Here is a 12,055-nt window from a genome sequence, read left to right as displayed (position 1 = left end):
TCAACAAAAATGTTGGTGAGTTATAGGTTTAACCTATATATATCAAATCGTAACAATAGACCACAAGATTTCATATTTCAATACACATCCCATACATAGAGATAAAAATCATTCATATGGTGAACACCTGGTAACCGACAATAACAAGATGCATATATAAGAATATCCCCATCATTCCGGGACACCCTTCGGATATGATATAAATTTCGAAGTACTAAAGCATCCGGTACTTTGGATGGGGTTTGTTAGGCCCAATAGATCTATCTTTAGGATTCGCGTCAATTAGGGTGTCTGTTCCCTAATTCTTAGATTACCAGACTTAATAAAAAGGGGCATATTCGATTTCGATAATTCAACCATAGAATGTAGTTTCACGTACTTGTGTCTATTTTGTAAATCATTTATAAAACCTGCATGTATTCTCATCCCAAAATATTAGATTTTAAAAGTGGGACTATAACTCACTTTCACAGATTTTTACTTCGTCGGGAAGTAAGACTTGGCCACTGGTTGATTCACGAACCTATAACAATATATACATATATATCAAAGTATGTTCAAAATATATTTACAACACTTTTAATATATTTTGATGTTTTAAGTTTATTAAGTCAGCTGTCCTCGTTAGTAACCTACAACTAGTTGTCCACAGTTAGATGTACAGAAATAAATCGATAAATATTATCTTGAATCAATCCACGACCCAGTGTATACGTATCTCAGTATTGATCACAACTCAAACTATATAGCTAACTCCAACATTCACATATAGAGTGTCTATGGTTGTTCCGAAATATATATAGATGTGTCGACATGATAGGTCGAAACATTGTATACGTGTCTATGGTATCTCAAGATTACATAATATATAATACAAGTTGATTAAGTTATGGTTGGAATAGATTTGTTACCAATTTTCACGTAGCTAAAATGAGAAAAATTATCCAATCTTGTTTTACCCATAACTTCTTCATTTTAAATCCGTTTTGAGTGAATCAAATTGCTATGGTTTCATATTGAACTCTATTTTATGAATCTAAACAAAAAAAGTATAGGTTTCTAGTCGGAAAAATAAGTTACAAGTCGTTTTTGTAAAGGTAGTCATTTCAGTCGAAAGAACGACGTCTAGATGACCATTTTAGAAAACATACTTCCACTTTGAGTTTAACCATAATTTTTGGATATAGTTTCATGTTCATAATAAAAATCATTTTCTCAGAATAACAACTTTTAAATCAAAGTTTATCATAGTTTTTAATTAACTAACCCAAAACAGCCCGCGGTGTTACTACGACGGCGTAAATCTGGTTTTACGGTGTTTTTCGTGTTTCCAGGTTTTAAATCATTAAGTTAGCATATCATATAGATATAGAACATGTGTTTAGTTGATTTAAAAAGTCAAGTTAGAAGGATTAACTTTTGTTTGCGAACAAGTTTAGAATTAACTAAACTATGTTCTAGTGATTACAAGTTTAAACCTTCGAATAAGATAGCTTTATATGTATGAATAGAATGATGTTATGAACATCATTACTACCTTAAGTTCCTTGGATAAACCTACTGGAAAAGAGAAAAATGGATCTAGCTTCAATGGATCCTTGGATGGCTCAAAGTTCTTGAAGCAAAATCATGACACGAAAACAAGTTCAAGTAAGATCATCACTTGAAATAAGATTGTTATAGTTATAGAAATTGAACCAAAGTTTGAATATGATTATTACCTTGTATTAGAATGATAACCTACTGTAAGAAACAAAGATTTCTTGAGGTTGGATGATCACCTTACAAGATTGGAAGTGAGCTAGCAAACTTGAAAGTATTCTTGATTTTATGAAACTAGAACTTTTGGAATTTATGAAGAACACTTAGAACTTGAAGATAGAACTTGAGAGAGTTCAATTAGATGAAGAAAATTGAAGAATGAAAGTGTTTGTAGGTGTTTTTGGTCGTTGGTGTATGGATTAGATATAAAGGATATGTAATTTTGTTTTCATGTAAATAAGTCATGAATGGTTACTCATATTTTTGTAATCTTATGAGATATTTCATGCTAGTTGCCAAATGATGGTTCCCACATGTGTTAGGTGACTCACATGGGCTGCTAAGAGCTGATCATTGGAGTGTATATACCAATAGTACATACATCTAAAAGCTGTGTATTGTACGAGTACGAATACGGATGCATACGAGTAGAATTGTTGATGAAACTGAACGAGAATGTAATTGTAAGCATTTTTGTTAAGTAGAAGTATTTTGATAAGTGTATTGAAGTCTTTCAAAATTGTATAAATACATATTAAAACACTACATGTATATACATTTTAACTGAGTCGTTAAGTCATCGTTAGTCGTTACATGTAAGTGTTGTTTTGAAACCTTTAGGTTAACGATCTTGTTAAATGTTGTTAACCCAATGTTTATAATAACAAAAGAGATTTTAAATTATTATATTATCATGATATTATGATGTACGAATATCTCTTAATATGATATATATACATTAAATGTCGTTACAACGATAAACGTTACATATATGTCTCGTTTCAAAATCATTAAGTTAGTAGTCTTGTTTTTACATATGTAGTTCATTGTTAATATAATTAATGATATGTTTACTTATCATAATATCATGTTAACTATATATATAACCATATATATGTCATCATATAGTTTTTTACAAGTTTTAACGTTCGTGAATCACCGGTCAACTTGGGTGGTCAATTGTCTATATGAAACCTATTTCAATTAATCAAGTCTTAACAAGTTTGATTGCTTAACATGTTGGAAACATTTAATCATGTAAACATCAATCTCAATTAATATATATAAACATGGAAAAGTTCGGGTCACTACAGAGCAACTGAAATGTCCCGTTCTTATTGATTAAAAACGTTCCATATTAATTGATTTCGTTGCGAGGTTTTGACCTCTATATGAGACGTTTTTCAAAGACTGCATTCATTTTTAAACAAACCATAACCTTTATTTCAACAATAAAGGTTTTAAAAAGCTTTACGTAGATTATCAAATAATGATAATCTAAAATATCCTGTTTACACACGACCATTACATAATGGTTTACAAAACAAATATGTTACAACAAAATAAGTTTCTTGAATGCAGTTTTTACACAATATCATACAAGCATGGACTCCAAATCTTGTCCTTATTTAAGTATGCGACAGCGGAAGCTCTTAATAATCACCTGAGAATAAACATGCTTAAAACGTCAACAAAAATGTTGGTGAGTTATAGGTTTAACCTATATATATCAAATCGTAACAATAGACCACAAGATTTCATATTTCAATACACATCCCATACATAGAGATAAAAATCATTCATATGGTGAACACCTGGTAACCGACAATAACAAGATGCATATATAATAATATCCCCATCATTCCGGGACACCCTTCGGATATGATATAAATTTCGAAGTACTAAAGCATCCGGTACTTTGGATGGGGTTTGTTAGGCCCAATAGATCTATCTTTAGGATTCGCGTCAATTAGGGTGGTCAATTGTCTATATGAAACCTATTTCAATTAATCAAGTCTTAACAAGTTTGATTGCTTAACATGTTGGAAACATTTAATCATGTAAACATCAATCTCAATTAATATATATAAACATGGAAAAGTTCGGGTCACTACAGTACCTACCCGTTAAATAAATTTCGTCCCGAAATTTTAAGCTGTTGAAGGTGTTGACGAATCTTCTGGAAATAGATGCGGGTATTTCTTCTTCATCTGATCTTCACGCTCCCAGGTGAACTCGGGTCCTCTACGAGCATTCCATCGAACCTTAACAATTGGTATCTTGTTTTGCTTAAGTCTTTTAACCTCACGATCCATTATTTCGACGGGTTCTTCGATGAATTGGAGTTTTTCGTTGATTTGGATTTCATCTAACGGAATAGTGAGATCTTCTTTAGCAAAACATTTCTTCAAATTCGAGACGTGGAAAGTGTTATGTACAGCCGCGAGTTGTTGAGGTAACTCTAGTCGGTAAGCTACTGGTCCGACACGATCAATAATCTTGAATGGTCTAATATACCTTGGATTTAATTTCCCTCGTTTACCAAATCGAACAACGCCTTTCCAAGGTGCAACTTTAAGCATGACCATCTCTCCAATTTCAAATTCTATATCTTTTCTTTTAATGTCAGCGTAGCTCTTTTGTCGACTTTGGGCGGTTTTCAACCGTTGTTGAATTTGGATGATCTTCTCGGTAGTTTCTTGTAAAATCTCCGGACCCGTAATCTGTCTATCCCCCACCTCACTCCAACAAATCGGAGACCTGCACTTTCTACCATAAAGTGCTTCAAACGGCGCCATCTCAATGCTTGAATGGTAGCTGTTGTTGTAGGAAAATTCTGCTAACGGTAGATGTCGATCCCAACTATTTCCGAAATCAATAACACATGCTCGTAGCATGTCTTCAAGCGTTTGTATCGTCCTTTCGCTCTGCCCATCAGTTTGTGGATGATAGGCAGTACTCATGTCTAGACGAGTTCCTAATGCTTGCTGTAATGTCTGCCAGAATCTTGAAATAAATCTGCCATCCCTATCAGAGATAATAGAGATTGGTATTCCATGTCTGGAGACGACTTCCTTCAAATACAGTCGTGCTAACTTCTCCATCTTGTCATCTTCTCTTATTGGTAGGAAGTGTGCTGATTTGGTGAGACGATCAACTATTACCCAAATAGTATCAAAACCACTTGCAGTCCTTGGCAATTTAGTGATGAAATCCATGGTAATGTTTTCCCATTTCCATTCCGGGATTTCGGGTTGTTGAAGTAGACCTGATGGTTTCTGATGCTCAGCTTTGACCTTAGAACACGTCAAACATTCTCCTACGTATTTAGCAACATCGGCTTTCATACCCGGCCACCAAAAATGTTTCTTGAGATCCTTGTACATCTTCCCCGTTCCAGGATGTATTGAGTATCTGGTTTTATGAGCTTCTCTAAGTACCATTTCTCTCATATCTCCAAATTTTGGTACCCAAATCCTTTCAGCCCTATACCGGGTTCCGTCTTCCCGAATATTAAGATGCTTCTCCGATCCTTTGGGTATTTCATCCTTTAAATTTCCCTCTTTTAAAACTCCTTGTTGCGCCTCCTTTATTTGAGTAGTAATGTTATTATGAATCATTATATTCATAGATTTTACTCGAATGGGTTCTCTGTCCTTCCTGCTCAAGGCATCGGCTACCACATTTGCCTTCCCCGGGTGGTAACGAATCTCAAAGTCGTAATCATTCAATAATTCAATCCACCTACGCTGCCTCATATTCAGTTGTTTCTGATTAAATATGTGTTGAAGACTTTTGTGGTCGGTATATATAATACTTTTGACCCCATATAAGTAGTGCCTCCAAGTCTTTAATGCAAAAACAACCGCGCCTAATTCCAAATCATGCGTCGTATAATTTTGTTCGTGAATCTTCAATTGTCTAGACGCATAAGCAATCACCTTCGTTCGTTGCATTAATACACAACCGAGACCTTGCTTTGATGCATCACAATAAATCACAAAATCATCATTCCCTTCAGGCAATGACAATATAGGTGCCGTAGTTAGCTTTTTCTTCAATAACTGAAACGCTTTCTCTTGTTCATCATTCCATTCAAATTTCTTCCCTTTATGCGTTAATGCAGTCAAGGGTTTTGCTATTCTGGAAAAGTCTTGGATGAACCTTCTATAGTAACCAGCTAGTCCTAAAAACTGGCGTATGTGTTTCGGAGTTTTCGGGGTTTCCCACTTTTCAACAGTTTCTATCTTTGCCGGATCCACCTTAATACCTTCTTTGTTCACTATGTGACCAAGGAATTGAACTTCTTCCAACCAAAATGCACACTTTGAAAACTTAGCGTACAATTCTTCCTTCCTCAATACTTCTAACACCTTTCTCAAATGTTCACCGTGTTCTTGGTCATTCTTTGAGTAAATAAGTATGTCATCAATGAAAACAATGACAAACTTGTCAAGGTATGGTCCACACACTCGGTTCATAAGGTCCATGAACACAGCTGGTGCATTAGTTAAACCAAACGGCATGACCATAAACTCGTAATGACCGTAACGTGTTCTGAAAGCAGTCTTTGGAATATCATCTTCTTTCACCCGCATTTGATGATACCCGGAACGTAAGTCAATCTTTGAATAAACAGACGAGCCTTGTAGTTGATCAAATAAGTCGTCGATTCTCGGTAGTGGGTAGCGGTTCTTGATGGTAAGTTTGTTCAACTCTCGGTAGTCGATACACAACCTGAATGTACCATCTTTCTTCTTGACAAACAAAACAGGAGCTCCCCACGGTGATGTGCTTGGTCGAATGAAACCACACTCTAAAAGTTCTTGTAATTGGCTTTGCAGTTCTTTCATCTCGCTGGGTGCGAGTCTGTAAGGAGCACGAGCTATTGGTGCAGCTCCTGGTACAAGATCTATTTGAAATTCAACGGATCGATGTGGGGGTAATCCCGGTAATTCTTTTGGAAATACATCGGGAAATTCTTTTGCAATGGGAACATCATTGATGCTCTTTTCTTCAGTTTGTACTTTCTCGACGTGTGCTAGAACAGCATAGCAACCTTTTCTTATTAGTTTTTGTGCCTTCAAATTACTAATAAGATGTAGCTTCGTGTTGCCCTTTTCTCCGTACACCATTAAGGGTTTTCCTTTTTCTCGTATAATGCGAATTGCATTTTTGTAACAAACGATCTCCGCTTTCACTTCTTTCAACCAGTCCATACCGATTATCACATCAAAACTCCCTAACTCTACTGGTATCAAATCAATCTTAAATGTTTCGCTAACCAGTTTAATTTCTCGATTCCGACATATATTATCTGCTGAAATTAATTTACCATTTGCTAATTCGAGTAAAAATTTACTATCCAAAGGCGTCAATGGACAACTTAATTTAGCACAAAAATCTCTACTCATATAGCTTCTATCCGCACCCGAATCAAATAAAACGTAAGCAGATTTATTGTCAATAAGAAACGTACCCGTAACAAGCTCCGGGTCTTCCTGTGCCTCTACCGCATTAATATTGAAAACTCTTCCACGGCCTTGTCCATTCGTGTTCTCCTGGTTCGGGCAATTTCTAATAATGTGGCCTGGTTTTCCACATTTATAACAAACTACATTGGCATAACTTGCTCCGACACTACTTGCTCCGCCATTACTCGTTCCGACACCATTTGTTCCTTTCATTCTATTAACCCCTGGTCCGTAGACCTCACACTTCGCCGTGCTATGACCATTTCTTTTACACTTGTTGCAAAATTTGGTGCAGAACCCCGAGTGATTCTTTTCACACCTTTGGCATAGCTGCTTCTGATTGTTGTTGTTGTTGCGGTTATTATTGTTGTTGGGATGATTGTTGTAGTTGCTGTTGTTGTTGTTGTTGTTGTTGTTGTTGTTGGGCCGTTTGTTGTAGTTGCGATTGATGTTGCGATTGTTGGGATAATTGTTGCGATTATTGTTGTAATTGCTGTTGTTGTTGTATTGGTGATTCTTATCACCGTTTTCCTCCCACTTTCTTTTAACTTGCTTCACATTGGCCTCTTCAGCAGTCTGTTCTTTAATTCTTTCTTCAATCTGGTTCACTAGTTTGTGAGCCATTCTACATGCCTGTTGTATGGAGGCGGGCTCGTGTGAACTTATATCTTCTTGGATTCTTTCCGGTAATCCTTTCACAAACGCGTCGATCTTCTCTTCCTCATCTTCGAATGCTCCCGGACACAATAGGCACAATTCTGTGAATCGTCTTTCGTACGTGGTAATATCAAATCCTTGGGTTCGTAACCCTCTAAGTTCTGTCTTGAGCTTATTGACCTCGGTTCTGAGACGGTACTTCTCGTTCATCAAGTGCTTGAATGCTGACCACGGTAGTGCGTACGCATCATCTTGTCCCACTTGCTCTAGATAGGTATTCCACCATGTAAACGCAGAACCTGTGAAGGTATGCGTAGCGTACTTCACTTTGTCCTCTTCAGTACACTTACTTATGGCAAACACCGATTCAACCTTCTCGGTCCACCGTTTCAATCCGATCGGTCCTTCGGTTCCATCAAATTCCAAAGGTTTGCAGGCAGTGAATTCTTTGTAGGTGCATCCTACACAATTTCCTGTACTGCTAGATCCAAGGTTATTGTTGGTATGTAGCGCAGCCTGTACTGCGGCTATGTTTGAAGCTAGAAAAGTACGGAATTCCTCTTCATTCATATTCACGGTGTGTCGAGTAGTCGGTGCCATTTCCTTCAAAATAGTTAAATGGAACAAGTTAATCATACAGAATATTAAGAGTAGTTAATAGTATTTCGTAGCATAATATGAACTCATTTATAAAAGCTTTTTCTTCATATTAGCGTTTTATAAGTTTAAATTCGGGTAGTACCTACCCGTTAAGTTCATACTTAGTAGCTAATATACAATTCAACTACTACAATTCTATATGAAAAACTGATTGTAATAATATTTCGCGTTCAAACTTTTATACAATATTTTACAAACTTACAATACCGCTTATTTTACATAAAGCATGAAATATAGCACACAATAACTTTGATACAAGATAGTTGTGAAGACAATTCTAGCTAGTACACAAGTCGTTCAGCAAAGGCAATAAAGACACGTAATTCATACGTCCAGAAACAAGTCATGCATTCTGGTTTTACTAGGACTACTTCCCATCCTTGGTCTTGTGCAACATAACCGTTATGGCCGTTGATAAGACAGCGTGTTGTAACGTCATCAAAGGGACGAGGGTTACGTAATGTCCAACAGTCCCGTAATAATCTAAAAACCTCATTTCTTACCCCAATTACCGACTCCGTCACTTGTGGAAACGTTTTGTTTAATAGTTGTAGCCCGATGTTCTTGTTCTCACTTTGGTGAGAAGCGAACATTACTAATCCGTAAGCATAACATGCTTCTTTATGTTGCATGTTAGCCGCTTTTTCTAAATCACGAAGTCCAATATTCGGATATATTGAGTCAAAATAATTTCTTAACCCGTTGCGTAATATAGCATTTGGGTTCCCCGCAATATATGCGTCAAAGTAAACACATCGTAACTTATGGGTTTCCCAATGTGATATCCCCCATCTTTCAAACGAAAGTCTCTTATAAACCAAGACATTCTTGGAACGTTCTTCGAATGTCTTACAAACTGATCTCGCCTTAAATAGTTGTGCCGAAGAATTCTGGCCGACTCTAGACAAGATTTCATCAATCATGTCTCCGGGTAGGTCTCTTAAAATATTGGGTTGTCTATCCATTTTGTGTTTTTAAACTGTAAAATAGACAAGAGTTAGATTCATAAAAAAAATACTTATTAATACAAGCAATTTTTACATATATCATAAAGTATAAGAACACTATATTACATATATAACACCACACGAATACAACTATCTTATTCCGTCTCGCTCGTTTCTTCTTCTTCGGTTTTGGTTCGTTTTGCCAAGTTTCTAGGGATATATGATGTTCCCCTAATACAAGCCGTCGTTGTCCACATTGGTTTAGAAAAACCTGGTGGTTTAGAGGTTCCCGGGTCATTGTTACAACTTAAGGACTTCGGGGGTTGACGATACATATAAAGTTCATCGGGGTTGGAATTAGATTTCTCTATTTTTATGCCCTTTCCCTTATTATTTTCTTTTGCCTTTTTAAATTCAGTTGGGGTAATTTCTATAACATCATCGGAATTCTCGTCGGAATCCGATTCATCGGAGAATTGGTAATCCTCCCAATATTTTGCTTCCTTGGCGGAAACACCATTGACCATAATTAACTTTGGTCGGTTGGTTGAGGATTTTCTTTTACTTAACCGTTTTATTATTTCCCCCACCGGTTCTATTTCTTCATCCGGTTCCGATTCTTCTTCCGGTTCCGATTCTTCTTCTGGTTCCGACTCTTCTTCCGGTTCCTCTTCGGGAACTTGTGAATCAGTCCACAAATCATTCCAATTTACATTTGACTCTTCATTATTATTAGGTGAGTCAATGGGACTTGTTCTAGAGGTAGACATCTATCACATAATATCAAACACGTTAAGAGATTAATATATCACATAATATTCATATGTTAAAAATATATAGTTTCCAACAAAAATGTTAAGCAATCATTTTTAAAGAAAACACGGTCGAAGTCCAGACTCACTAATGCATCCTAACAAACTCGATAAGACACACTAATGCAAATTTTCTGGTTCTCTAAGACCAACGCTCTGATACCAACTGAAATGTCCCGTTCTTATTGATTAAAAACGTTCCATATTAATTGATTTCGTTGCAAGGTTTTGACCTCTATATGAGACGTTTTTCAAAGACTGCATTCATTTTTAAACAAACCATAACCTTTATTTCAACAATAAAGGTTTTAAAAAGCTTTACGTAGATTATCAAATAATGATAATCTAAAATATCCTGTTTACACACGACCATTACATAATGGTTTACAAAACAAATATGTTACAACAAAATAAGTTTCTTGAATGCAGTTTTTACACAATATCATACAAGCATGGACTCCAAATCTTGTCCTTATTTAAGTATGCGACAGCGGAAGCTCTTAATAATCACCTGAGAATAAACATGCTTAAAACGTCAACAAAAATGTTGGTGAGTTATAGGTTTAACCTATATATATCAAATCGTAACAATAGACCACAAGATTTCATATTTCAATACACATCCCATACATAGAGATAAAAATCATTCATATGGTGAACACCTGGTAACCGACAATAACAAGATGCATATATAAGAATATCCCCATCATTCCGGGACACCCTTCGGATATGATATAAATTTCGAAGTACTAAAGCATCCGGTACTTTGGATGGGGTTTGTTAGGCCCAATAGATCTATCTTTAGGATTCGCGTCAATTAGGGTGGTCAATTGTCTATATGAAACCTATTTCAATTAATCAAGTCTTAACAAGTTTGATTGCTTAACATGTTGGAAACATTTAATCATGTAAACATCAATCTCAATTAATATATATAAACATGGAAAAGTTCGGGTCACTACACCAATCATGAAAAGAAAGGAGTTTGGCCCAATCCCGTATACTAATCCAGTACGTTAAAAAATAAAAAATAAAAGTGAGGAGTGTCGGCTGTGGATGGTAATCGATGGAATATATGTATAAATTAAATCAAGTGGATTGTTTTCTTTACTCCTGGTCGGCCAATAACTACACAAGAAGCATCATTTGAAAACTTTCCATAACATATAATATTATAAAGTTGCAAAAGGCTCACTAATATTTAAGGATGTGTTTTGGTTATGCCTGTTTTGCGAGAAAGTATAGAATGTGGCAGCAATGTACGATCATCAAGATAGTAGCAGGTAAGCTTGTTTTAAATGATGTAGCAGGTGGCGAGGTGAAGGAAGACAGTGGTGTAATGATTGTTCAAAGGTGGTAGACGGTTGGCATATGTCGAAGGTTAACAGAGAAGACAACAATGATGATTATGGTGATGGTGTTTGGGTTGGCCTTCGGACAGAACCAAAACAGATGCATCGTAGTAGAGATTCTCGAGGGTGTACATGGGTGGTTTTGATGGTGATCAAGTCATTTTTCGGTTAGAAGTCGAAGGGTTTTCAAGGGAGTGGGTTTCGATAGTTTTTGGTTCCGGGTCTGATCAAACAGCAATAACACATCGAGCTGTAATAGTTTGGGTTACAAGATGGTTGTTCGTGTTTTAAGGTGGTGGTTCGACTGCAAGTTTTTCATGGCTTGAGTTCTTGAATGGGATAAATATAAACATAAGGTCCTAGCATGGATTAGTAAGAAAGGTAATAGATTGCAGTTTTCTTTATGTAAAGAGGAGTGGTTGTGGTGATTTGATAATTAATAATGTGACTTGTTTTGATTCTTGTTTACCACTGGTTGGCTCAATTATGTAGCACAAAAAAGGTTGACAGCATATTGTAGACAAGTAAATCGCCTAATGTAATCAAACAAAAAAAATAAAGGAAAAAGTAGAACAGATGCGTAATGGATTTTGCTTTGTTCCTGTAATATG

The sequence above is a fragment of the Rutidosis leptorrhynchoides genome, chromosome 8 (genome assembly GCF_046630445.1).
Source record: "Rutidosis leptorrhynchoides isolate AG116_Rl617_1_P2 chromosome 8, CSIRO_AGI_Rlap_v1, whole genome shotgun sequence".
Lineage (NCBI taxonomy): Eukaryota > Viridiplantae > Streptophyta > Magnoliopsida > Asterales > Asteraceae > Rutidosis > Rutidosis leptorrhynchoides.
Note: the sequence above shows the minus strand (reverse complement) of the source record.